Raw genomic sequence first — 27,435 nt, 5'->3', positions numbered from 1 at the left:
CAATTTTAAAAAGCACAAATTTGGGACTAAACAGAAATCCTTTTGATGTATAGAAAACAGAGACTTAGAACAATTATTTGGGATGTTCTGCGATGTTACTGATCCTTCCAAATTATTCCTAAACATTCTATCACAACCCACAATATTACGGGATGTTTTGAATTATTGTGGAAGGCTGTGGAAAGGCTCTCAAATCCTCTCGAATTTTCTGTGGAACTTTCAGTCCTCAGATCTTCAAATGCACAACTTCTGGGCTCCAAAGGGAACACTTTCCATAGATATGGGGCAAAGAACTACCACAATGATTTGGGATGTTACTGATCCTTCCATTTCATAACATTCCTTGATGTTACAGAATGTTTAGGAAAATATGGGATATTGTAGAAAGGTTCCTCAATCCTCTCGATTTTCTGTGGAACTTTCAGCCCTCAGATCTTCAAAAGCCCAAGTTTTGGGCTCAAACGAGAACTCTTTTCAGGAATGAGGGACGAGATGCTATAGAATATTCCGGAATGTTGTGGGATGTTCTGGAAGAATCTCAAACACAAACGAATTTCCTGAACTGTCCTAGAACTTGCAAGATGGCGATGGAGCATTCAACCCTCATAGTCAATATGGAGTTAGAAATAAAACAAAATTGCTGCACTCGTCTACGATTCTACTTCAGCATTATGTGATCATGAAAAATGAAAACATTTGAACTGACGTCATGTCCAGTACATTTTCAGTAATATATCTTTTCAAACGATTGCTAATTTTATATTACTTTTGATAAATTCAGCCCATCCTGGATCACAAACAAGCTAGAAAATTCATTTCATTGAAGATGATATCAACTACTGTAATTGCAAATGATGCAACGTTTTATTCTACAATATACTTCTATTAGTAAGCAACATTTTAATGATAACTCACTTTTCGCAGTTGAGGGAAACTTATATGAGAACGATTCAGTTGTTGTAACTATTGCAGCTCCTACTCCCCCGTTGGTTTTTGAGGCATCCGTGTAGATTTATTTGTAGTTAGGGTAGTTAGAAATTATTCGGTTGAATTCATTTCTGATGATCTGGCTCTTGGTATTGTGTTTGTCGTATTGAGTTAGGCTCGTGTCACATTTGGCGGTTTGACAGTCCAAGAAAAAGGTGAATTGAATTTGATAGGAAACATTTACGATTGGGTAAATAAATGGTCACAGATTATCTGGTGGAAAGATTTATTGATATGATGTGGAACCGTGGCTTGACGAAACAAAGAACTGAAAACATCATCAATCGGCTTCGCTTAGGTCATACCAATCTCACGCACAGTTATCTGTTTAACAAAATAATGAACGTGTACTACTCGCTAATAACCACTAGGAAGATGCGAGTATCCTCAAATAAAAAAAAAGTTTTCGCGGTAATTGTTGAAACATTCAATTAGTAGAGAAAGATTCTCATTTTCTGAAGGAAGCTTCTCCCTTTCAGAAAATGTTACACTTCAAGTGAAACCCTAACCATGTTCTACAAACAACAAAATTGTTTCGTGAATTATTCCAATATACCCTCGGCAGCAGCTTTCGAGTATATTTTCAGCATGATTTCATTGTTGGAACACATCGAAAAGCCACGTTGAATAATTCATTGGAGGAAACCTTGTCCAATTCGAGAAATTCATGCCACTTTGTTGTCGATTCACACACGTTCGCTTGCTGGAAATCGTGTTGTTTTTGTCTCTGCCCAATGTGATTTCAATTATTGACATATGCGACCACGATGATGTCACATGATATCTGTGTTTTCATACGATAGGATAATTGTGACTTTCCATTGGACAAAACTTTATCAATCAGCTAATAAATAGTGACGAAACATTTTTAAAAACAAACTCTCATTTAGATGCTCTGAAAAAATAATGAACAAATTTAGAATTTCGTTCATCATTTGCTTGGTTTTCACTTGATATGTGCCATCTTCTACTTTTTCCAAATCTAGAATAACTTAATTATACCAAAAAGAGTTGTTAGGGGTTTCAATACATAATTTTGATATAACATCAGCATCTTCCATATTTTTTGACTGACCTCCATATCGGAACTTCTTAAAAATATTTGTCATCTTGCCAATTCATCTCTCAGATATCCAGTGGATAAAAGTTGGGTTGAAGCACGGTGATCGGTATGCACTTTGATATTTCGTCCTTCTAGATAGGTGCGAATATCATACAATATTTTGGAAAAGTATAAGAGTAATAGTTGTCTATTCTTCAATTTTTTTCATCTTTCTGACAGGTAATTGCTCCACAACCATAATATGAAGCACATGTCGATAATTCATATTTCAAATGAGGATCTGGGATTCTCAAAATCGGTTCTGATGTTATAATTTCTCCTAGTTTCTCAAATAAATCTTGATATTCTTTAATTTTTTCGAAGGATGTGTACTTTTGCGATAACAAAATTGTAATCACTGAATGTCATAAGGTCTTTTAATATGTTTCACCTTTTCAGTGATGTCAGTGATTTTTTTCGTATTTCCATCGATTTATCCATCAAAAAAACTAACGTGTACATAAAAAGACTACTTTTCATAAAATTTCCTCAGAATTTCTGAGAAATATCTTTACTGTCCGCTACTACATTTCCGCCCAATGAATCACCAAGAACCTCCTGAATTACTATGAGGAATGTTGCACTTGAACTCTCCCATCCGAATGGTAACCTGAAAAATTCATAATGCTCCTCTTCCGTTGCAAATGCTGTAAACTTTCTGCTGTTTTCTGTAATGCTGTAATCTGTTATCCAGAATACCTATTTCAAATATATTTTACAGAAATATTCACAACCACCAGATTTTTCAATTCAATCATTATTCTTTGGAAATGAAGAAAGATCTGATTCAGTTTCATTATTATAAACTACATTATCATAAACTACACCTTGTGATCTCCACGAACTTTATCTTTGAAAATTATTTCGACATGTTTTGCTAACACAATTACTTTTTCGTACGATACACTATTTATAATTTCCATCCTTCTTTGTTCCATTAACACAACGTAAAGAATATTACTGGAGTTTTCTTCAACACCAAATCGTTATTTTTACACCTCGACACGTGTTTCGATCACCAAGTGATGATCACACGTGACACGTGATCGAAACACGTGTCGAGGTGTAAAAATAACGATTTTGTGTTGGGGAAAAAACTCCAGTAATATTCATTACTACACCAAAGGCTCCAAACAGTATATCACAAACACAACGTAAGGCATATGGTGAAGTCGATTTTATAATAACGCAGTTCTCCAACTGGAACAGTTCTTGAGCAGGTCTACGAAACGATGAGCAGCCACAGTCCATCGCATATTTCTGATATGTTCCACTCTACGTGGAATCAAATATGCCAAGTCACTTGAACACCTACCGTGGAAGTATCTAGAAAACAGAGACAAATCTCCAACCGTTCTTCGATGTTCTAGACTAGACTATCAAGTTCCCTAGTGATGTTTGTATCTCCAATCAGGCAAATGGCTCTTTTCTAGATGGAATCTCTGTGAGAACAATACTCCAAAGAATGTTTGATCTGAACATCAAAAGTTGCTGAGGTGTATACAGTTTACTGGTTCGGAACAGTGTTCTAAGCTTCTGAGCAGCAGCCTTTGCAATTCAAGCGATATGATTGTGCCAAGAAATATTGGTGTCCATTTCAATCCCCATTATTATATTCGATTCGGAGACATTTATTTCTTCAGAGAAAACCTGATTACTTCCACCTCAATTGGAAATCACCTCTAGATCCTCATTAAGATATGCAACCTCCGGCTGAAAAGGAAGATTTGCATCTGCAGCTGACGTCCTGGAATCCGGACAATTTCAAACGTATACAATGAACTTTCTTTCCTTCGATATATTGGATTCTTCCTCTTGAAGATGATCATTTGGTGATCGAAATACCTGTCGAGGTGTTGAATATAAAGGTTCGCTGTTGGGATAGAATTTCAGTACTATTCATTACTATACCAAAGGTTCTAAACAGTACATCACAAGAAAATAGTTTGAAATCAACAGAAAATTGCTTTGTGCATACAAATAGTCCACACTTAGAAACAAATTCAAAGTTCATGCATATATTCCATTATAGTTTTCAATGAAATATTCCAGCAATTTCATTTCCACCGGCTACGGATTTCAAAACACAACAATGAAATCACTCAGAAAGCTGCAAGAAATAAATAAAAAGATATGCAATTTCCTGGAAACGAAAGAATATTCAGAGAACAAACAGAGAAATTTTTCAGTTGAAAAGACCGTGTACTTTTGTTGTCGAAAAGTGTATTCAGAAATTGAATTTTCGCAGGTTATTTCATTATAACGGGAAAACTTAATATCAAATGAAGTGGATAGTTGGAATTTCAAAAATGTCCATATATGAGAAGTGGACTAGAAATTCCTCAGACTCAGACGAAGGCTAGCAAAAATAACTGGAATTTTCCCTATAAATACAAAAATATCGATGGTAACGAACGTCATCAAATGAGGCTTAACCAATAAATTCCTAGTGTAAGTTTGTAATGAAGTCTTGATGTACCTATTATTCACCTGATTTCTCTTTATATTAGGTTGTTTCGATAGTTCTGTCCGTTTCAATCTCATGGGTTTTTGTAGCTCCACATCTCGAAGATGAGCCTAAAACTGGTCAATGCCCAGTCGAATCTCAAATATAAATGATTTAATGAATCCAAATTAGCTCTGACCACTTACTTATTGAGGAATGAATTAACCTACATCCAGTTGCTATCGATTTGGCGTCCGATCAAATTGCCTTATAAACGAGAAGTGCCAAAGAGTATCCCATACAATTTAGAACATTTCAGGTCTGGTTATTGTTGCTTCAATTAAATAAATGCTAAAATGCATACCATTGAATTCTGAACGTGAATACGCACATACCTGTCGAAATATTTCCCCCTGTTCCGATACAATTCAGAACGGAACGATATGGTCTGAATTCTATTTCAGTGTAGGGTTTCCAAACCTCATTTGAAAAATTCCCGGTCAGCAATTTTCGAAGAACACGTTGAGCCTTTGTTCTAACTGAAACTTCACTGATTTATTAATAGGCCAGGAAATTATATTTAGGAGTATAATGCATTGAAATTGCAGCGACAGGTGCGATGTTGTAATATATTATTTTGTTCGACACAGATAGACTATCTAGAAACTACAAACGAAAAATCGGAAACAGCTTGTCATAAATGAAATATACTTCCTGAAGTGAATAAGAGTCATAATATTCAAATAATACGGATGAAATACATACAATACGGATGATTTCAGGAGAATAAATTCTTTTTGAATGACCGGGACAGGGTAAGCAAAAACCACAAAGTAGAGTTTGAAAAGCTACACAAGACTAGAGGTTCAGCATCCCCTCGCTTGAACATGTCGATAATGGTCATAAACCTAACAAACCGGGTTCTCACTGAAGACCAAATATCGGTGTTAGCACGAGGCGGTAATTTCTCAATCATTCCGCCCCAGGTACCAGGCAGCCCCAGGCAGCCTTGAAAAAATCGAGCTCTGTTGATGGTATCACGAATCTTCCAGGGGACAAGGGAAGTGCCACAGTGCTTCTGAAAACGGAATAATATATCTGAAAAATTGAAGAACTACTAAACCCTCTAAACTACTATAAACTTGGACGATACCCAACACAATCAAGGTTGAGGAGTGTGAACAACCTTATTGAATCTTCCCCACTATTGGAAACCTTTCAGATACCATTCTCAGAATTGGATTCGTTCCACCCAGGCTCTACAGTCTTCCTGAAGTACACAAAACTAACATGCCACTAAGACCAATAGTCAGTACCACATGCTCACTGACAAAGCATCTGGCCTCGCTCCTTCAGCCTCTTGTGGAAAAGACAAACTTCTACGTCGAAGATTTGACAGACTTTGTTGCTTGAATTAGGCATTCAACTCTGTAGCCGACAGATATTCTGGTCAGCTTCGATTTTGTGTCCTTGTTTACCAACGTCTCACTGGAAGACTCTCTGAGGGAGCTATCCTACTCTTGGAAAGTTTCTTTCAATAGTGAAGAAACTTATATCAGCGATTAGATGGCTGGTGATTGGAAGACAGTCGAGTGGAAGCCAACTACTTCATGAAATGTTTTGAAGAGGAAGCAATCGACGCCTTTCAGTTGAAATCGACCTACATTACGTGGATGACACGTTAGTTATATGGAAACATCGAAGGTTCGCTCTAAACCTTCTCCTAGACCACTTGAACGCTCAATACTCCAGCAGCAAGTTCACCATGGAGACTGAACAGGGCCAGCGAATAGCATTCCTAGATATACTCATCCAATGATGTGGTGATAGGTTAACGCACAAAGTGTACCAAAAACTCACGCACATGGATAGGCACCTGCACACACTATCAAACGACCATCCTAGTCAAAACAGAGGAGTCATCTCTACTCTAATTGAAAATTTCTGTACAGAAAATTTCAGGTCCACCTTCATGTTCGGTCTAAGAACAAATTTGATGTTTCTCCTTCAAAATTTCTGTGTTGTCCGTCTGGAAATTTCAAAAGCACTTAGCCTCTGAATACTATGATAGTAGATTTCAATGAGCCCCGTCTCATAGGTCAGTCTTGGTATAATATTCAGGACTATTTCGCACTGGAATGACTTAGTCGTATGCATAACTGAGTAGCTTTGTATCCATTACGCTTCAGAAGACATACTAGCTCTTCCAATACGAGGTTCCATATCAGTGGAGACAATTCCCTCTGAGAACAACCCCTGGATGATTGATTCTAGGAACTCTTTATCAGATGCGACCAAGAAATCAGCCTAAAGAAACATATTCTGCTCTACTCGTGATCCGGCATAAAGACGGTTCCGAAAGTATACCTGATCTATATGTATATAGATCTCTATGCAGTGATTGGGTAGCCAGTCCTTTGTTCCTAATACGTGTGTCAAGCAAATCTCTCTGAGTATCACACAATTTTTTCGAATAGGAAGTCCCGTCCCTTTCGCAACATGAGTTCATGGCCCATTCCTGTTTCTCCTAATGAAACACCGTTTTCGCCTGGATGCTCCTTTAAGGGCCTTCAGGTCTGAATTTGTATCGATCCCAGATACCTGATTTCCCTGTCATTACTATGGATTTTCTTTTTGGTTGTCTCATTTGCCAGATCGTCATTGCACCAGGTAACATTTCGGTTTGGTGCCTGGTGAACGAGATTCATAGTTGTCGATCTGCTGCTGACTGTAAGCCTGTAGAATATTTCATTACAGAACCCATCCGGCCTGAATGAGTTTCCAGGTCTGTTTATAGGCTTCCCAGTTTGTTTTCAGGGGGTTTTGATGAGATATGATCAAGGTATGAGACCGTCCAATTAAAAAGTTTATATGCTGATGATCTGAACAACTTTTTGCAGCAAACACATTCCTTTTCTCATCATATTCTCTCAATGTTGAGTTTTTTTTATCATTCCCTGAACTACTTAAAAAATGTGTTTTTTCAAATCTCAAATGAAGAGTTACTCGAAAGTTGGCACAAACCAAATCAATTATTTTTGATTGACTGTGTTTTGGTGAGTTTTAAACTCAGAAAAACAGCTGAAATTTTCAGTCCTATTCCGAGGGTATTACACAAGTCACCAGTGTCAGTTCAATATAGCTTCACCGTAATTTCATCAACATTGATATTCAATTTTCAAATTCGAACTAGAAATAATGTTTCACAATGAAACTCTCATTGACAAAATGGTCAAGGTTTCCGCGGTCACTTTTTTTCGGGTGTAAAAGCCGTCGGTTTTTGAAATTCCTTCCTGACGTTTCGCTGACGCAGTGGCCGGCTTCTTCAGTGCTTAATACAGCCTGAACTAATATCTCTGATGACTGGATATTACGGCTGCGTAAAGCGTATTCATGTTGACTCAGACTATGTACGTAATACATATATAACATTTTGGCACACATGCCAGACGGTCAAATGGTGTATCATTGGATCCGTCTGCTGAATAGGATGTGAAACCAGGTTTATCATCGCCAACTTGACTTCTTATAAATAGTTTTAGGCACGCGGTTGGATTTTCGGTATTTTCCTAGTTGACTGTTCTCACATATCTCTTTTTGAGACACAAACATTTGTTTTAATCTCAGTGAACTATAATAATAATAATAATAATAATGTTTATTCGCAGAAAAAAAGAAAATTTTTACACAATAAAGTACAAATGTGAATAAACAGCGGCAACACGGAAGCAATATGAATGTTGATTGTATGTGCTATGGCTATGCTGAAGCTGATAATGATAAAAAACAAAACAGCAATTATTTTATTAAATCATTAACAAATATTAGCATGGATATGTTCTGACATTTCGATAATTCGTTTAATTTTCATTTATATATATACATACATATACACATGTACATATACATGTATGAATACACACATATACATATTTACATACACAAGTATATTATAAAATTGTGTCACAATCGGTTTAACTTAAGTCAATATATGATAGAAGTCTTAATCGGGTGCAATATTTTAAGTCTCTTCAGGTAACAAATTCCAGTTCTAGTACATATATAACAACACTACAAACACTCATATACATATGCACTCGAATATTCATATAAATATATAGGTGCAGAAACAAATTCGAGATATATTTAAACTTATAGACATTTATAAACGGGTATATATGCGTACACACACAGATTATAATGAGAATTTTCAGATATTTGGTGTCTAAGATGTTCCTCAAGTATTTGAATTTGGCCAGTGTACCTCTCAATTTTCTGACAATGTTTTCAACGTGAATATCCCATCGTAGATGTCTATCAACAACAATTCCTAAGTATTTTATCGATTCTGTTTCTGGTATCACATAGTTTTGTCCGATGTGCAAAGGACCCATGTTTGGTAGACTGCTAGAGTAGGACGTGAAGGGTAGGTATTTAGTTTTTTCGAAATTTATTGTCAGTTTGTTGTGTCGAAACCATTTTTCAATTTCTAAAAAATCTGATTCCGCAGATAATTTTAACTGTTTCCATGAAGGATTTTTGTATAAAATAGCTGTCTCATCAGTAAAACTCAATACTTGACCTTTTGTTTCAAGACGTAGTAAGTCATTCAAATGAATAGAAAATAAAATGGGACCTGAGACGGTACCCTGTGGAACTCCGTAAGTCACTATTTTGGGTTGGCTTATTTCACCATCAATGCTCACTCTTTGTTTACGATTATTCAAATAGCGTGAGTGAATAGTGTGAGTTCTTTCACGAATCCCACAATTTAGTAATTTTTCCAAAAGTTTGGAGTGACTTACCGTATCGAATGCTTTTGAAAGATCAACGAAGATGCACATTGCCGGAGTTTTTTTATCTAGTGTATTGTATATATAGGATGTAAGTGCTTGAATTGCATCTTCGGTTGACCTTCCTTCTCTGAAACCATACTGACTATCAGCAATCAGTTTGTATTCATTAGTGAATTTAATTAGACGTGTTTTTAGCATTCTTTCAATGATTGCAGCTGGATTGCAGAAATTGGCAGTGATCATTATGAAAATTCAAAAAATGTTGAAACAACATGAATATTTGATGAAAGTAAAGGACATGCATTTAACTTTATACATAACTAGTACGCAGCGTTATAGAACAGTGCTTTCAAAAAAGTGTTCCACAGCGCCATCTAGTAACGAGTTACAGAAAAATTGATAGCCTAAAAACCTTCTCTATTAAAAATTACTCATACATGTCAAGTTTCATCACGATCGGTTGAGCGATGTAGAAGTTTATCACTTTTACCAACCAACCAACAAACATCCATTTTTATATACAGGCCTATTCAAATTCGTTTTTGTACATGGGGATCTCGTAAACGATGAGAGATAGAGCATCGGTTGAATTGTAACAAAGTTGCGTATTTCAGAGACCTATTCAATGATGGAAAAAAATCGAATAAAGCTCTTTTGGTTCTGGAGATATACAGGAAAAACAAAAAAATCCCAAATTATTTTTTTGCCTGTATTTTTTTTTATACGCAGACATATTGAAAATCTGTCCATATTTTGCTATTGGCACTTGATGTGGGCTACCAGAATATGTCCATGAATTTTTTATACAGGGTGTCATCTGACTTGGGCCACCCCCATCTTTCAATTTTTAAATACGGGCCTATATTTTTTGTTGTAGTTTTTGGATTGTCGACGTTCACTTCATATTGAGAAATTGAATTTTATTTTATATTTCGGGATGTTTCGGTTATATTTTATTATAATTAGGTGAATTATTCCCGTTTGAATTACGACCCTGGAAATTGGTTAACTGAGTTAAATAAAAACACAATAGCAACTTTCACGTCTCCATATGTACTGTAGAGTTTTTTTTCCATTTTTAGGTACCTATCTATTCATATTTTCTCACATTTTCATTGCTCTGACCGTTTTCTACAATGAACTTCGAATAAGAAAACCTTTTATGATTATCTGAAACATATCTACAACAAAAATATATTATATGTATTTTATTCAGCAGAAAAGGGAATGGTAGCAATAATAAAATCCGAAACGAATACTATAATTGTAATGAAAATTGAAATGAAGTAATTTATATACACAAAAAAATTAATGGTTCGAATTGGAGGCCTTCCACTTCGAAAAATATTTGAACTCGTTTTTTCATATAATTTATCACCCTCAATACACTTCTTTACTGCATTATTGCGAAAGCATTCAAAATCCTCAATCTCAAGTCTTCTACATTTTCTCACTCTGCCAGCCTAAATTCTATTCTTCAATGTCCTCCATAGCGAATAATAGACCAATAAGATGGTTTGCAAGATCACCAGATCTTGATATTATCGATTATTTTCTATGGGTGTCATTGAAAAATAGTATTTACGCTGTCAGAGAGATATGAAATATGGAAGACTTAAGAAACAGTATTCTGAATGCTCTGGCAACAATGCAGCAGAGAAGTCTATTGAGGGTTAAAAATAATATGGAAAAACGAGTTCAAAAATGTCTTGAAATGAAAGGACTCCAGTTCGAACATTTATTTCGCCTTTAATTTTTTTTGTGTATATAAATTACTTCCTTTCAATTTTCATTACAATTATATAATCTATTCATTGTAGATATGTGTAGAAGGTTTTCTTATTCGAAGTTCATTGTAGAAAACGGTCAGAGCAATGAAAATGTGAAAAAATATGAATAGGTAGGGAGACGTGAAACTTGCTATTGTGTTTTAATTCACCCAATTATAATAAAATAATACCAAAACATCCCGAAATATAAAATAAAATTCAATTTCTCAGTATGAAGTAAACGTCGAAAATCCAAAAACTACAACAAAAAATACAGGTCCGTATTTAAATATTCAAAGATGGGAGTGGCCCAAATTAAATGACACCCTATTTAAAAGATTCATGGACATATTTTGATAGCCCACATCAAGTACCAATAGCAAAATGTGGATAGATTTTCAATATATCTGCGAAAAAAGAAGATACAGGCAAAAAATAATTAGTGATTTTTTTGTTATTCCTGTATATCTCCAGAACCAAAAGAGTTATATTCGTTTTTTTTTTCATCATTGAATAGATCTCTGAAATACGCAACTTTGCCACAATTCAATCGACACTCTATCTCTTATCGTTTACGAGATTAATGTACAGAAACAAATTTGAATAGCCCTGTATATGATAAGGTAATATTTGAATTTTAATCTCAATTGCCATGAAAGTGGTCCTATTTTTCAACACATGTGTTTGGTTTAATTGTCAATGAGGCAACCATTGAAAGACATCCATGAAAGACATACAGATTATTCTTATCTCATCAACTGCGATATGGGAATGAAATTTGGAAAATTATCGACGCAACTCATATAGAATCACATTTCATCGAAATGATTTTGGGTGTGAGTGGGGGAGAGTTTGTCTTGAACTACCCCACCAAGAAGAAGTGGGGTTAATAAATGCTATAAAAAATCAAGTGATTAATGGACGGCCCCAAAGCCCCTACACTGCTTTGTCGCCTCAAGTCGTACTTCGACGTGTGCGGTGAATATGCTAATATTATTCCTTCGCGAACTTTTCACAAGAGATATATTACCTACATCAAAGTAACTTCCCGGAAAGAAAGAACTATTCTCCACTGATATGATTTTTCTTTCGATAAAGCACTGTCTTCCTGAAAGGTATTCACTATTGAGTTTTCAGAATATACTGAACGCAATAAATCAAAAAACACCTCGCAATGTCACGATCTGGAAACTCTCATACGTTCCTTATTGCCTTTCTGTGACAAGTTTACCATGCTTTTATTGGTATGGAACGATAACATCGTCTAATGAATCATTCATTGATTCAAAATATGTTCAATTTCATGTTTCAGTATCTATGGATCATTTGTTCAACTATTAAAAATTTAAAAGAAAATAATAAATGACGTTAATATTCAATTCCGATACAGATCAAAAAGATACGAATTCTTGAGACTGTTTTGGCATCAGCATTCTAGTCTAATCAGCAAGTTCAAAAACATGAAAAATAGAGAGATGAAGGTCCTAAAAATATGAGGGATAGCTCATTCGATTCGGAATCACATCTAGAAAAATGTTTTTGAAGGATTTTGGTGCAGCTAAAAAATTGCAATTGTTATTAACAAAATGAGATTAAAAAAATGGTATTCAGTTTTGTTTTTCGTTAATAACTCAAAAAATATTGATATTTAAGCAATTTTGAAAAGAGCAGAGTTGGTTTACACAACGCAGCGTCCATTGAGAGGTCAATAAACATCAACACCAATTGCACAATATTAATATATTTCTTGTTAAATAAACAAGACAAAACATGGATGAAATTAAAACATGACCGATACATCTACAACTCTACAATTACTAACTTATGACATATGTCAGAGAAACTAACTAAACCAGTATTGCAACCATACAAATAATTAAAAGGCCAATTTCGGTTGCACAGAACAATAAATAAGAATAACACCCCTCCTCAATCGAAATTTCCCTTGAATATACTTAGCAAATAACATATATAATACACATATATCATTTCAAACCTAACATATATTTCAATTTATTAAATTGTTCAATGGTTGAATTTTCAGTCAAGATATCTGCAATCGGATCTTTTGTATTTATATACTCTATTAAAATATACTAAATCTCTAATAAAGTTGAATTTGACATCTATGTGTTTCAATCTTTTGTGTTCAAACCTTCTAGTTGATTCAATGCAAGATTGATTATCCTCAAAAATAGTAAAACCAGATTTCTGACAAACAAATTCTTTCAACAAATTCATCAACCATAAACCTTCTCGAGTAGCTTCAGCTAACGCTACATATTCTGCTTTGGTAGAACTCAATGCAACCATAGATTGTTTTTCAGTACACCAGCATACTCGACTTCCAAATACCTTAAAGCAGTATCCTGTAGTTGACTTTCTGTCCTTTTCATCACCTGCCCAATCCGAATCAGCAAATCCTATCAGCTCTGTGACAGAATTCCTGTAAAAACATACCGTACCTAATATTTTAGGTATCTAAGGATTTTTTTTAAACTATTCCACAGTTGATCAGTAGGTTCACTTTGATTTCTGCTACATAAATTTACGGAAATGCTTGAATCAGGACGTGTAGCAAGCATCAAGTACATCAGGCATCCTGTGAGTTATCTAACTGGTTTGTTTTTAATTTCCTCACCGTGTTCTCTTTTGAAATTTGTTCCTGGATCCATAGGTGTTTTTGCTTTATTGCAATCTGTCATTCTGAAACGTTTCAACACATTTTTTATATAATTTTTTTGACTCAAATAAATTCCACTTTCATCAATGCGTATATTTATTCCTAAGAAAGTCTTCATATCTCCTATGTCCTGCATTTCAAATTTTTGTTTTAGTTTAACTTTAATCTTTTCAATTTCACCTTTTTCGTTACTTGCAATTGAAATATCATCAACATAGAGTAATAGATAAATTGTTGAACAATTCTCAGTTTCAAAATATAAACAAGGGTCATAGTTGCGCGAGTTGCGATAAACTCTCTTTAGCGCGCTGCCGCTAAAGAGAGTTTATCGAAAGAAATAATTTTTTTGTAACATAAAATCATTTTTCAAAAAGTTATTCAATTTTGACCAACAAATTTGTTCCCAATCTCCGTTGGCATAAATAATTGGAGGAAAGGTATAAATAATTGGCCTATAAATTTTAAACTTTGTGGAGCCCTTTTGATATATATATATATATATATATATATATATATATATATATATATATATATATATATATATATAATTAGTTAAGAAATAATTTTGCTTTTAAAAATCATAATTCACACTTTTAAATAGTTTAACAAGAAAAAAATATCTATTATTCAATTTTTTATCATTTCAACAATTTGTTATGAACAAATATTGACCAACGTTATTTTTTTTCTGAAGCAAAAAAAATCATAAAAACAGGTATATATAAAAAACTGTTTTTTTTGTTTATTTGTTGATTTGCAATTTGTCAAAAATATGTCACTTTTTTGATACATATGTTTTCTGAACATTCAGTTCTCTATTACGTTTTGTTTTTATAATATGCTTTTTCAGGATAATATGTATGATTTGCAATTGTTCGAAAAAAACCAATCATAATACATAATGTATTATTCAATTTCTTCCCTTACCACTTATAACTTCATATTACAGATGAGATACTTTGGATTCAACATCCGTATGAGAGTGACAGTTTATGAATAGAAGCATGAGTTCATCTTTGTCTCCATTTGAAGAACTGAGTTTATGTGGAATACACTCCCTAGGAACCTTTCTCCAAACGAATTTCATCTCCAGCCTCTCAGATCCAACGTATATCGCTACATTCGCACAGGCTTCACTCTCAGAACGTATCAAGGATTTTTTTATAGTGCTTGTGTTTTGTGCTTAATAGACAGATAAAGATTCAAAATTCGTGAAAAGTTTTCAGATTTAGCTCGTCTCACAAAAATAAATAGCCAAATATTCATAAATATCGAAAAACCTGGCAATGAATTATTATTTATAATAATATAACGATATATTCTATATGATATGATAAAAAATATTCATTCAGTAGATCCCGAAATTAGGAGCGATCTAAAAAAAATTGTTACAACCATAGTTCGCTCTACTCTACTCTACTGGGTTTGTTTTTACAACAGCTTTGATTTAACTTTTTCCAGTTTCAGAATTGTCTCAAAACTTTCAAACATCTTTCAGTCATACTTGATCTTGAATATTTCGTGCAAGAGCTTGATCTTTTTCTTTTTTTTCATTCAAATTTCAATACTTCACCCAATATAATTGTTGTTTTTGCAAGTCTCAACACAAACTCACAGCTTCACATCTGCATCAATTGGTATAGGATTTTGAGATGAATTCGCTGCGACATGAATTGAAAAGAGGGAGCGGAGGGATAACTCCCGTAGTTTATGGTAGAGTGCTGATCGAAAAAGGGACGTCAGAAGCCGTCGAAAAGGAATACAACCGGGAGGCAATAGGAAATGTCAGGTGGTTGTTTGGGAGTAAATAATTTGGAAAACATGAAAGTGTATTTGTAATAGAAATTTTTCATGCATCGTGGATCGTTTCCGCTCAAATATTTCCGCTTTTTTTCGTATATTTATTAGGTTGTTCCAAAATTTTTCTCCATTTCAATGGCATGTGTTTTTGTAGCTTCATATCAATTAATATTTACTTGAGGGTTTTCTAGATCAGGATATAAATTTGCAAAACTTGGAATGGCATCATTTTGAAGTAGGGCCAAATAATTATCGTCTTTCAGGTTGCCCTCAATGAAAAAGGGACCAATTATATGCTTTCCCACAATCCCTGCCAAAATATTAACCATTAACAGTGATGAAAAGGTAATTTTCACATGTAAATGCTCCCCTTTTACTCCCACCAGGGGCGTTCCAGTTGAAATATTCAAAAATCCTTCTTCGTTGCGTATTTGAAACCTAGGGAGCACCTACATACCAAATTCCAGCTTCCTAGGACTCACCAATACAGACAAACAGAGGTGAATGAGTGGTGCTAAGTGAGTGACTTTTTCATTCATAAGTATAGATCAAGATCATACTATGTGACTGATCATCTGTCATTCATTTTGCGTACTCACTCAACAAAAAAGACCAGATAATTCACGCTACTTCCAATAGTCATAGAAAAATATAATTTACTTGAATGTACCTATTATTATCCGGAAAGTCATTCATTTCCATCATCTTTTCAGTAGCGAAGTCTCCCCTGAGGGTTCGACTGTGCTGTAGACCATTTGACGATCATGCAGTCCTGCTTCAGTGCTCGCAATATACGTGTTCAGGTCTTTATTTATTTGCTGACTATACGTAGCAGGTTTGTTTTGTTTTATTACGACGGCAAAACTCGCCTTTGTTTCCGGTTTGTCACATGTGGTTTGTTATAACGTCGCTCCGTGTGAAATTCAGAAACTTAAAGTGAGATATATGAGGAGCGTTCTTCGAATTGAATAACAGACTCAAGAGTTTTCGTTTCATTTGGCCAAATGAAAAATGATTCATTTAAACGAAGTCCGGATGTGTATGTATTTCATCAGTTCGGACTTGTCTATAATAATATAAATTGATTTGAAATCCCTGAAAACAAAATTTGAAAAGATTAACCGAAAAAAACAATGTTATCAATTAAAAAACTGAAGTTACAAAGAAATAACTTACAAGCAACAACCAAAAAAAAAACTTAAATTATCAATATAAGCTGAAAATTCAAAAATATAATTTAAAAAAAAACGAAAAATAAAAATTGAAAGATTCCAAACCAAGTTACGTTACGGCGTTTCGAATTTTAGAGTCCAAACTAATGAAATGCACCATAGAATGCACCAATGGAAGTCCGAACTTGTGAAATAGGCATCATCAGAAATGACCTTCAACGGAATGGTTATTCCAGAGTGATGGTAGAACAGTTTTTAGCCAGGAGACAGCAACAGCTCCACAAGGAAGAGAAGCCGCCACAACCAGTACTTGTACTTCCCTACATCAGAGGATTATTTATCGGAAAAGATAAAAAGGATTGGGTCCAAGTATAACATCGGGACCTGCTCCAGATCTGGGAACACTATCCGTAGCAGCCTCACGAAAACCAGGTCACCAAGATATAAAATTGCTGCTTCAGACAGATAATGAATCATCATAATATAGAAATGAAAAAAATTATTGAAAATCATAAAAAGTTACAGTTTATCAACGTTTGCCATGTCTACGCAAGATTTGCAGTACATTTCTGCATGGTCCAGACATATGAATTTATTGCATTTGTTACAGATGTATTTTGTATTTCGATCACGGCCACGATGGCAATCTTGAAACCTTCCTTGACCATTTTGTTCAAGTGGGGGTTTCGAGACATGTGGGGTTTCGAGCACCCCAGTCGCTTTATAACAGGTCTGATTCAAACATACGTCAAACGACAACTGATTTGCGATGTGAATATGAGAGTGGAGACTACATGTGGAAGCTACTAAATATATCCGACGCTGGGGCGCCTATTTCGAAAAGTTATATGGAATTTTCTACGGCTGGGGTATGTCACACCCCACGTGTCGGACGCAGGGTTAAATATAGTAGACAGCCAATAATCCCATGATAAGCAAGTCCTTTCAACCGTAGAATATTTATATCATTTCAAGGTTGCAAAAGTGCAAGAAACAGTGAATCCGATACAAAAATGCAGAATTTTCTGTAGTTGCTTGTACTGAAATAGTAAATCAACATATAACTCGAATTGTGCATTTTTCAAGTTCCTCGCTGAAATGGAACGTCCTCTACGGAATCCCGCGTGAAATGAATGAAATGCAGATAAGAGGCCGTAAAGTGAATTTTATTTCTCCATGAAACAGATTTACGAGTCACCAGTTCGCAGTTTTTGTTTTTATCTTCGAAGTGTGTAAATAAACGCCATTCCTTTTTTTATCTCCTGATAATTAAATTACTTCGAGTACAGTGTCGTTCGAAATGAATGAAGGCATACAGTTTGAGGCAGAAAGGAGAGTCAACTTTTGAGTTTTTTCAGAAATTAAAGTCAATTGATTTTTGTTGTTGAGCACATGTGCTTTGATTTTGACCTGTTTTATTTCAATGTGCTTTTGCAGCTTGATATCTGAATAAACATTTGTCCAGTAGGACACGACACAGTAGTGTCGTGGGATATACTGGTCGATAAAGAATGTTATACTCTATACATTGATGCTGAGGAGTATTTCCCAAATTTCAATTTCTTGCCTCGTTCAAGCTTTGACAGTTGAAAGTAGACTCATAAAAATGGACAAAACTATTAAAGCAACCTGATATCTCTCCAGCAGTCAGGTGAATTCGGGCAATGAATAATCAGTTATTCGATTTTTCCTTCTCCACATAACCAATTCGGAGTACTGTGTTGGAGTTGACTTTTTCATGACGAAAAATGAAGTTTTCGTTTTCAGCGGTAATCATTTTTCGATCTTTCAAAGAAATAACAGCAATATATCCAGTGTAGCCAACCAACCAATTTTTGTGTCTTCCGTTTCACCTCAAAATACTTGAGTGTACAGTAAATTGTTCTTCGGTTTTTGGTTCATACAAATATAGCCACGTTGCGTCGCCTAAAAAATGTTTCATTCGTACATCATAGTCCTCAAGTTGACTTCTTCTCCACAGCAATTCACACCATTCTTTTTTGAGCGTTTGTAAAATTGTACGGAATTCAATCATTAAAGATCTTATTCGCACCCAAATATCCATGTAGGAGGTGTCTATCATCAACATAAAGTCGATGATTTCCGATAATTGAAAATCGAATTCCTTCAGAGTATCATTCCTCGAACAAGGCTGGAGCGGATAATAAACAACAGGTTCATCATCGCCCCATCTGCCTGTGAACGAGGTTACCAACCGCATATCCGAAATTAGCCCAATTTCACTTTTGAAGGTAAGATTTTAAACAGACAGATCTGCAAAATGTTGGTTTGTATCCCAAACGTGTGTGCATCCAACACTGGGACAAAACAGGGTCTATCAATTAGTTTCGATACTCACATCAATTCATGAAAAAAATCAGAATGAGCTTACAATAACAGTAGTGATTTCAGCCTGCACTGCCCAATACCAAATCGTTTTTTAAACACATCTACACGTGTTTCGATCACCAAGTGATCATCTTCAATAAGAAGATCAGTTTGATCTTTCTCTTGGTAATCGAAACAAGTTTCGAAGTGTTGAACTAATGGTTTGGTATTGAGTAATATTCAAGTCAAGTGCTTTTTCTCGATTCATTCACTGTTAGAGATTCCACTATTACCATTTATTGTCTCCACTGTTATGGAATCTTTCAATTGTTTCAGCCCAGAGCTAATAACAATATATTGATGAGATACATGCAGTGGGTCTCCAACTTACTAGAAAGATCACAGAGAAGGCTCAAACATAAGTTCAACAAAATCAATTATAGTGGTATTCAAAAAAAGTTCTAAATAGATGGACTAAGACGTTCAATGCGACGGGGTGATTATGAATCAAACTGAGCTGAAATCAACAATCAAGAACACTCACAAAGATGTTTGAGCAGAAACCAGTCATGCTAGATTGGCTATTCTCTATGGTGGTTGAACCCATGATAACATATACTTCTTCAGTTTACTACTATCAAACTGGGCAAAATGCAGACTTGTTTGTTTGGGAGTGAAATGAGAAATGAGAACCACACCAATAGCAGTATTGCAAAGACACTTTCATATCCCTCCTCTTTACAACCACTGATAAGAGAAAACATAAGAGTGAACAAGATCAAAGTAGAAAGAAATGAAAAATATGGGAGAGAAAAGACAAACGTCAAAAACTTTCGTCACAAGCTTCATGGTTGAAGTCACTAATGGAAAAGTAAATGACGAATATCCATCTTAGTAGAACAAGGATTGTCTCCCTTGCCTAGACTTTACTTGGCGTATTAATGGATCCATGGAAGATATGGTCTGTCAAATCCGTGAGCTATCAGATAAGAATTAATGTATACCTTACTGTGTGTCAGTATTGTGAAGCACAGGGCGCAGGACAACAAAAAGCTGATGAATATGCTAGTCATGGTTCATCAACTCTTTATATTGGTCCTCAATGGGCTGTGGATGCTCCAGAATGGATGATTCGGAACCAGGTCATAAAAAGGGGCAATAATGAATATGATGAGTAGTGGAGACATATACCTAAAAACATACAAAAGATAATGATGAAACTTTATGGAGGGATATAACTTTATGGAGGGAATGTTTGAGAATATAATTGCTCCAACAGGGTAGGGTCTGACTTTGAATAACTACTGTCTTTGAAAAAGGGACCTGAATAAAATGCAGGCAGTGCATCAGAGGACTGATATGCAAAACTCGATCATAGGAGCTGAGCAACTCACGGGCAACCCACATCAATGACCATGTATGAGAGGCATACAAGAAATGACCTGTGTAAACTGGTACAGGAAACAAAAACAATAGTTGTGAGTCGGGTGGCAAGAAAAGTTGTGAAGAAAAACATGATAGTCCATGTGATTGAAGCGTTTTTCAGAGGCCAGGAAGGAATGGTTTACAACTTGCAAGAAAATTTATAACTTGCAAATCGAATTAACTGATGATTTTGTCCCATATCCATACCAAACTTTTCCATACCACATAATTCATTACCCTTCATGGTATTTTTACAAAAACTCAAAAATTTATGAAATACTATACGGGCTGAAAGGTCTCGGGCCAAACACATAGATGGCGCCAGTCTCATTGCATTCACTGCTGATTTCAAACGTGGTCGTATAGACACCGATGATGCAGAACGCAGTGGACGTCCAAATGAGGCAGTAACACCAGAAAACATCACAAAATCGTTTTGAATGATCGAAAAGTGAAGCTGCGTAAGTGAGCTGATATTATATGGATATCAAAAGAACGTGTTGGCTTTATATTGCATGAGCATTTGACTAAACGAAAGATTTGTTCAGAGTGGGTGCCGCGCTAGCTCACTGTTGACCAAAAACAAGAACATCTTGATGATTGCGACCAATGTTTGACCATGTTCAAACATGAGAAACTAGATTTTTTTGCATCGATGTGTGACAATGGATAGAACCTGTATCCAAACTCCGGAATCAAAATAATCCAACTCACCAAAGTGTTCAACTTTTCGTTTTCTCTACAAAAGATCAAAACAAAAAATAAAAAGCCTTGGATAACGCAAGGAATTGAAATTTCATCAAGGAATCTTCGCTCTTTACACCGTCTGCGGAAATTCACTGATAATCCTTACTTTAATTCATATTTTTATAATTATCGGAGAATTTATAGAAATACCATCAGACTTGCTCAAGAAATTAACTTCAAAAATAGAATTGATAACTCACACAATAAAATGAAAGAAAGTTGGTCTATCATGAATGATTTGAGAAATAGTACCAAAAAGTGCAGATATATTGAAATACCAATCAGTGTGGACGATATAAACGAATTCTACTGTTCGATTGGACAGAAGCTCAGTCAGAATATTGTGGTACCTACCATATGATCCACTGAATAATTTAGAAAATGTTGCAATCAATAAATCTCTTCAATTGGATGATGCGAATATTGATGAACTGTTTGAAGTTCTTGGTGATATAAGGAATAAATTAACATCTGGTTATGATGAAATTTCAATCAGAATCATTGAAAATCTTCCAATAGAAGCGCTCAGAACTCTTGTGTGACTAATCAATCTTTCATTCAGAAATGGCAGGTTTCCATCCTTTCTAAAATTGTCGATAGTGATTCCTTCATATAAAAGTACCTCTGTAGATGATCCTTCAAATTATCGACCAATATCTCCCATTACTACTTTTGCAAAAATAATTGGAAAAGTAGTTAAAAAAAGACTCAGTGGATATCTCGCCATAACATTATAAGGAAAAATTAATTTGGATTCCAGGGCAACAAGAGCACACATGATGCAATATTCTCTTTCCTGTGTATTCCAATATGAATGATGGAGATGCTGCTGCAGCAGTATTTTGTGACCTTACAAAAGCGTTTGACTGCGTTGATCATAAAATACTGCTACGAAAGCTGAATATCTATGGATGTAGAAGGATAACACTATGGTGGTTTGAGTCGTATCTCAATGGTCACAGTCAGATTGTGAAAAGATTAAATGTTCAAGCAGTATTGAAATCAATACTGGTGTACCACAGGGATCGGTTCTCGGTCCCATATTGTTTCTGTTGTATATTAACGATTTGATGAACATAAGTATATCTGGAACATTCACTCTTTTCGCTGACGACACCACTATATTGTGGTATAGTAAAACTTGCAACTCTCTGGTCAAGGACTCCTTATTTTACAATGGTGTGAAGATGTATAACCATCTGCCGAGTTACACTAATGAGATAAATATTGATACCAATGAGTACAGATCATTTCTAACTTAGCATGTTTTATGTGTATGTATGTTTCAACCATTGTTTGTGGTTTTTTATTCAGTGTTTTTATACTTTAGTTTACATTATATTTTATCCATATTTTTATATTCATAGGGCATTTATGTATTATTTTATATTTCTTCACTAACTTTGTCAACAAGATTTTTTCTTTGGACAATAAAGTATATATAATTAAAAAAAAGATTGTCAGTTGAGTGAAGAACCACTGATGCTACTGACTGAGGGCTATTTTGGGGCAAAACATAAATCGTTTTACTAAAGTGGTATTGGAATATGTGACTCTTGAGAACAAAAAAACTAGTTTTCTTTGTTAGTTTCGGGACTTTTCAGCCCAGTTGTTATTGTATATGAAAAATGACGAACATATCAAGTTTTGTTTTTGAGTTATTCCAGAAACTGGTCAAAGATTCACTCACAAAAAAATTATTATCCTTCGGTGAGATGGATGTCCCTTTTTAGTGAAATCCATAGTCATGGTTCCTGCTCTAACCTCATTCAAAAATTGAGTTATTATGGCATAAGAGGCACTGCTCTCGATCTGGTAGGGTCTTATCTTCAGAATAGGTATCTGTGCGTCCACGTCAAAAATATCAATTCAGATTTGAAGCCAATTTGTCAGGGCGTTCCTCAGGGTTCTGTCATCGGCCCGTTATTATTCATCATTTATATGAATGACTAATGTAACTTCATTTCACCAACAAAATGTGTTTTGTTTGCCGACGACACAGCCCTCATATGCTCAGACAATTCACATATCAGTTTACTCAAAATGATGGACAGAAATAAAAACTTAGCAAACACTCGGTTCACAGCAAATAAACTGAAACTGAAACTGAACACACCAGTGTTACTCTGGTGTTAAGACAGTGTTAAGTTTCTAGGTATCCATATTGATGCTAGACTTAGTTGGTCCAGCCATAACTACTCGTGAGCTGTCTAGTGTTTTATTTGTTCTTAGACAGTTGAGAAATGCTATAGGTTTGATGACACTGAATATAGCATATCATTCACTATTCCATACAATTATTTCATATGGAGTCTTAATTTGGGGGCATTCCACAAACTCAATCACAATTTTCAGATGTTAGAAAATAGCCATGAGAATCATGGCAAACGTAGAAGATGTATTCGAATATAATATACAACTGTCTCCATTCCTCAGTTGAATCTTTGGATTTCAGAAATTTCTGAAAGTATCTGACATAGTACCTATAGTATATATGACTTGCCATGAATGTATTTTTGTATATAAAGTGGTGAAGTAAATTACGCTACTCTACTCATAATTTCAAAATATCATAGAAACTAGTTGCGTTAGGTTTCTTGTTATCCACAGAAATGCTGTGTGAAAATGAAACATTTACCATTCGGGTCGCATGTTTCAAAAATTAATAAGCTTTTCAACTTGACGTCTGGGTGTATTGTCTCCTTCCTGAAAAGGCCTTATTACTGCTTCCACATATTCATTCTATAATTTGCAATATTCATAAAAATATTTTAATAAAAATAGTGTCTAGTAGAAATAGAGTAGTTCAGATATTAATCGACCCTATTTTCAAATCATTACGAATATCACTCTCATCAAAGTACTTGCCGTGCAGTGCTGCTAATGAGGACCTTTCCGATGATTCCAACGGGGGAAAAACTCAACAAGAGCGGGAAAATCGAGACCTAACCGCGTGCGTCGCACTCCGATCGACAACCGAAAACGCAGGAAGTGGAAGTGCCTTCGAAATTCTTTTCGAAATTGTAGTGGTGTTCAGATCGTCACTCGGGAGAAGCACGTTTTATTGGGATTAAAAGGGCTTCGGATAGGGAGGTTAGGTTCCGAAACTGTACCGCACCAAAGCAATGCCCTGAGTGGACTGAAACAAGCGAAGCACGCCGTCGAATAGGGATGCTGCGATCTCCGGCGCTCTCTTGTTTTTCTGTCCCTTTTCCACGCGGGAGAGAGGAGGAGCGACTTCTGGGAAACTTCAAAAGCTCGAGGGAGGCGAGTGAGGACGACTGAACTAGATATGCAGATGTGTTTCATTTTTCAGGCAAACAAACTATACTCTCGAACAATGAGGGCGTCGGCGTCTTTCCTTTTTGTCGAAAGAGCGATTTTCAGCAGTTGAAGATTGCATTCATCCTTTACTGAGTCCCCTACTTCATGTATTCAATCGTTTTTCGAAAACTGGTGAGTTTGCTGACTTTTACAAAAAAACTGTAGGAATATTTCGATATTGATAAGTTCCTTCAGATTATTTGAAATAATGTTATACTCCAATATCTACAGTCCATTCCAAAATATCATAGCAGATGTACAACATGGGTTTGCAGAAAACCACTCTGTCATGTATTTCATAATGTGTCTCTGGAACTTTGGGTGAAAAATTGCAGATTGACTTCATTTATACAGACATGCAAAAAGCTCTTAATCGAATCGATTTGATTTCTCGATTCTTTGTTTGGTAAAACTCACATCAAAATACCTACTTGATGAAAAACACTATGAAGATAATGAAGGCTTAAAATTCGCTTTCTAGTTTCTGAGCGCCCCAAGACTCCATTTTAGGACCACTTTTGTTCCTAATTTTTATTAATGATTCAACTAAAGTAATAAAAAATTCGAAACTTCTTACGCCGATGACCTCAAATATTTGGTTAGTTTGATGATCTTAAGCGATCATCAATATGGCTTTCGCCATATTGATGGCGAGGTCTTTGACCATGTGTGACATGTGAGTTTACTGGCAAAACTTCAATTCTATGGCTTGTCGCATCATCTCTCTGTAATCTCTGCGAGTGTCATCAACGACTTATTGGCTGACGATAGCAATAAGCAGGTTCAATTCAATGCCACAAAAACACAGGCATCGGTTTTCTCCAAGAAGATAAACCTCTCCGAACCGGATTTAATAATGTCAGGTCAGACAATTCCGCTTCCTGCTTTGATAAGTTTGTTGGGGGTTGGTACAATCATGACGCTGGAATTGCAAAGGCTGCTTCTCAAAAGCTTGGAACACTGTTCCGAACCAGAAAACTGTACACACCTCAGCAACTTTTGATGCTTTATAAAGCTCAGATCTGACCTTATTTGGAGTATTGTTCTCATGTACGGAACTCTGCACCCAACTACACCCTGAACTGCGTTCAAATCCATATTGAAATTCAATGCGAATCGCTACTTCCGCACAGGTACCGCTCTGATAAGATTTTTCTGTAGAACTTGTGTTTTGTTATTAAAAAAATCAAAATATTCAAAGTGTAGGAAATGACGGAGAATGCTCAGACTTATAGTATCAATTGTTTGATATTTGATTAATGTTCCAATTATCGTTTGAATCTTGACATTGTTCAATATCATGTAGTGTCTTTTTCTAGAAAGAAAAGTCTAATACAATTCATTTATGGAATTGGTAACAATACCATCAGTTGAGTTGAGAGACTTTGGCATTCATTTTGATCAAAAATTCACTTCTGTTTCACATATGGACCAAGCTGTTTCATCCTCTAGTCGAATTTTGGCTCCATGTTTATCTGTACATAGTCACCAAAGACATTAGATTATTGTGATTTCTGTTCAGAATAATCCAAATCACAATGAATTATCGTAAAAGTGTGAAAATATATCTCGGTTCAGTCAGTTTTGTATGAAACATGGTTTCAGAATTGGATATATCCTCAAGAAGTATTTGTGATAATTTGAAACAAGCGCCTAAAATCCAAACATTCGTGATCCAATACCAGACAGTACTTTCTCATCATCAGTGATACTAGCCTGAACCACGAATTTATTTGTGGACTCAACCGTTCTTGAAGTACCAGCCTGGGTTAGTGAAGGCGAAGGCGTAGACGCCTTCTGTTGGATCGATAAAAGATTCCACTAATATCAACGATGAACAAGTCTACCCAAAGAGATACATTGCGACTCCACGCTTCGACATCAACCGCTGTACGGAGTTCTAGTTTCAAATAGTTTCCTTACACCGAAAGCTGCAGTGAAAAAAAGATAACAAATCTCGTTCGACAAGAGATGTCGAAGCTTGACTTTGCATATAACCGCCTCAGATATCTTCATTTATGTTAAACTGTGGACTTTTTTGTCGTTTCAATAAATGGCATCTCCGTTTGGAAGATGTTAGTATTATAATAATAATGAGAGTAAACGCATGCTATCGGTATGAAATTCGGGATAGACAAATGTGCAATAGTCCATCTCAAAAAAGGACGATGCGGGGACTACGGAGAGGATGTGCAGCTCGTAGATGGAAGCATCCTACACCATCTGGATGTCGGAGAGACGTATACTTACCTCGGGGTGGAACAACGCCACTCACAAGAGGTAACAGCAGTGAAAAACTCTCTCTGCGACAAGTATCAGCACAAACTTCGACAGATCTGGTCATCGGAACTGTCGATGGAAGATGGAAGCATCCTACACCATCTGGATGCCGAAGAGACCTATAGTCACTTCGGGGTGGAACAACGCCACTCACAAGAAGTAACACCAGTGGAGAACTGTTTCCGCGGCAAGTATCAGCTCTAACTTCAATAGACCTGGTCATCGGAACTGTCTTGGAGGAACATAGTTGCTGCAACAAATATGCTTGCCGTTCCAGTCTTACCCCAATCGTTTGAAGTAGTGGAGTGGACTCGAGAGGAGCTGTATCGACTCGACGTAAAGACCCGAAAAACAATTCACCTTCACTGGATGGAGCCAGAGAAGTTGTCAGGAGGTTGAATCCCCTTCTCTATATGGCTGGCGACCGTAAGAGAGCAGGAATTGGAGCATTTCCATTCAGGGCAGCTGTCTGAGTAGCTGGTGAACTTGGTTTAGTTTTCGAGACTGAACGAGGTAATCACAACTATGTCACCGAGTTAGAATCTATTCCGCAAAATGCCCATATGAAAGCCTCAA

General features: G+C 35.7%; 1 protein-coding gene across 1 annotated transcript in view; it reads right to left on the bottom strand.

The window, feature by feature from the left end:
- Positions 1–24,377, bottom strand: part of mub (poly(rC)-binding protein mub) — a 300,043-nt gene extending 275,666 nt beyond the window's left edge. Inside the window, exon 1 of the mRNA XM_074184984.1 lies at positions 24,124–24,377. The gene's annotated coding sequence lies outside the window, so the exon portion shown is untranslated. The remainder of the gene's footprint in view (positions 1–24,123) is intronic.
- Between the last annotated feature and the right edge of the window lie 3,058 nt (positions 24,378–27,435).

The sequence above is a fragment of the Leptinotarsa decemlineata genome, unplaced genomic scaffold (genome assembly GCF_025532065.1).
Source record: "Leptinotarsa decemlineata unplaced genomic scaffold, Ldec_3_MD MMD2_tig00026361_RagTag_RagTag, whole genome shotgun sequence".
Taxonomy (NCBI): domain Eukaryota; kingdom Metazoa; phylum Arthropoda; class Insecta; order Coleoptera; family Chrysomelidae; genus Leptinotarsa; species Leptinotarsa decemlineata.
Note: the sequence above shows the minus strand (reverse complement) of the source record. Positions and strands in the feature narration are given on the sequence as shown.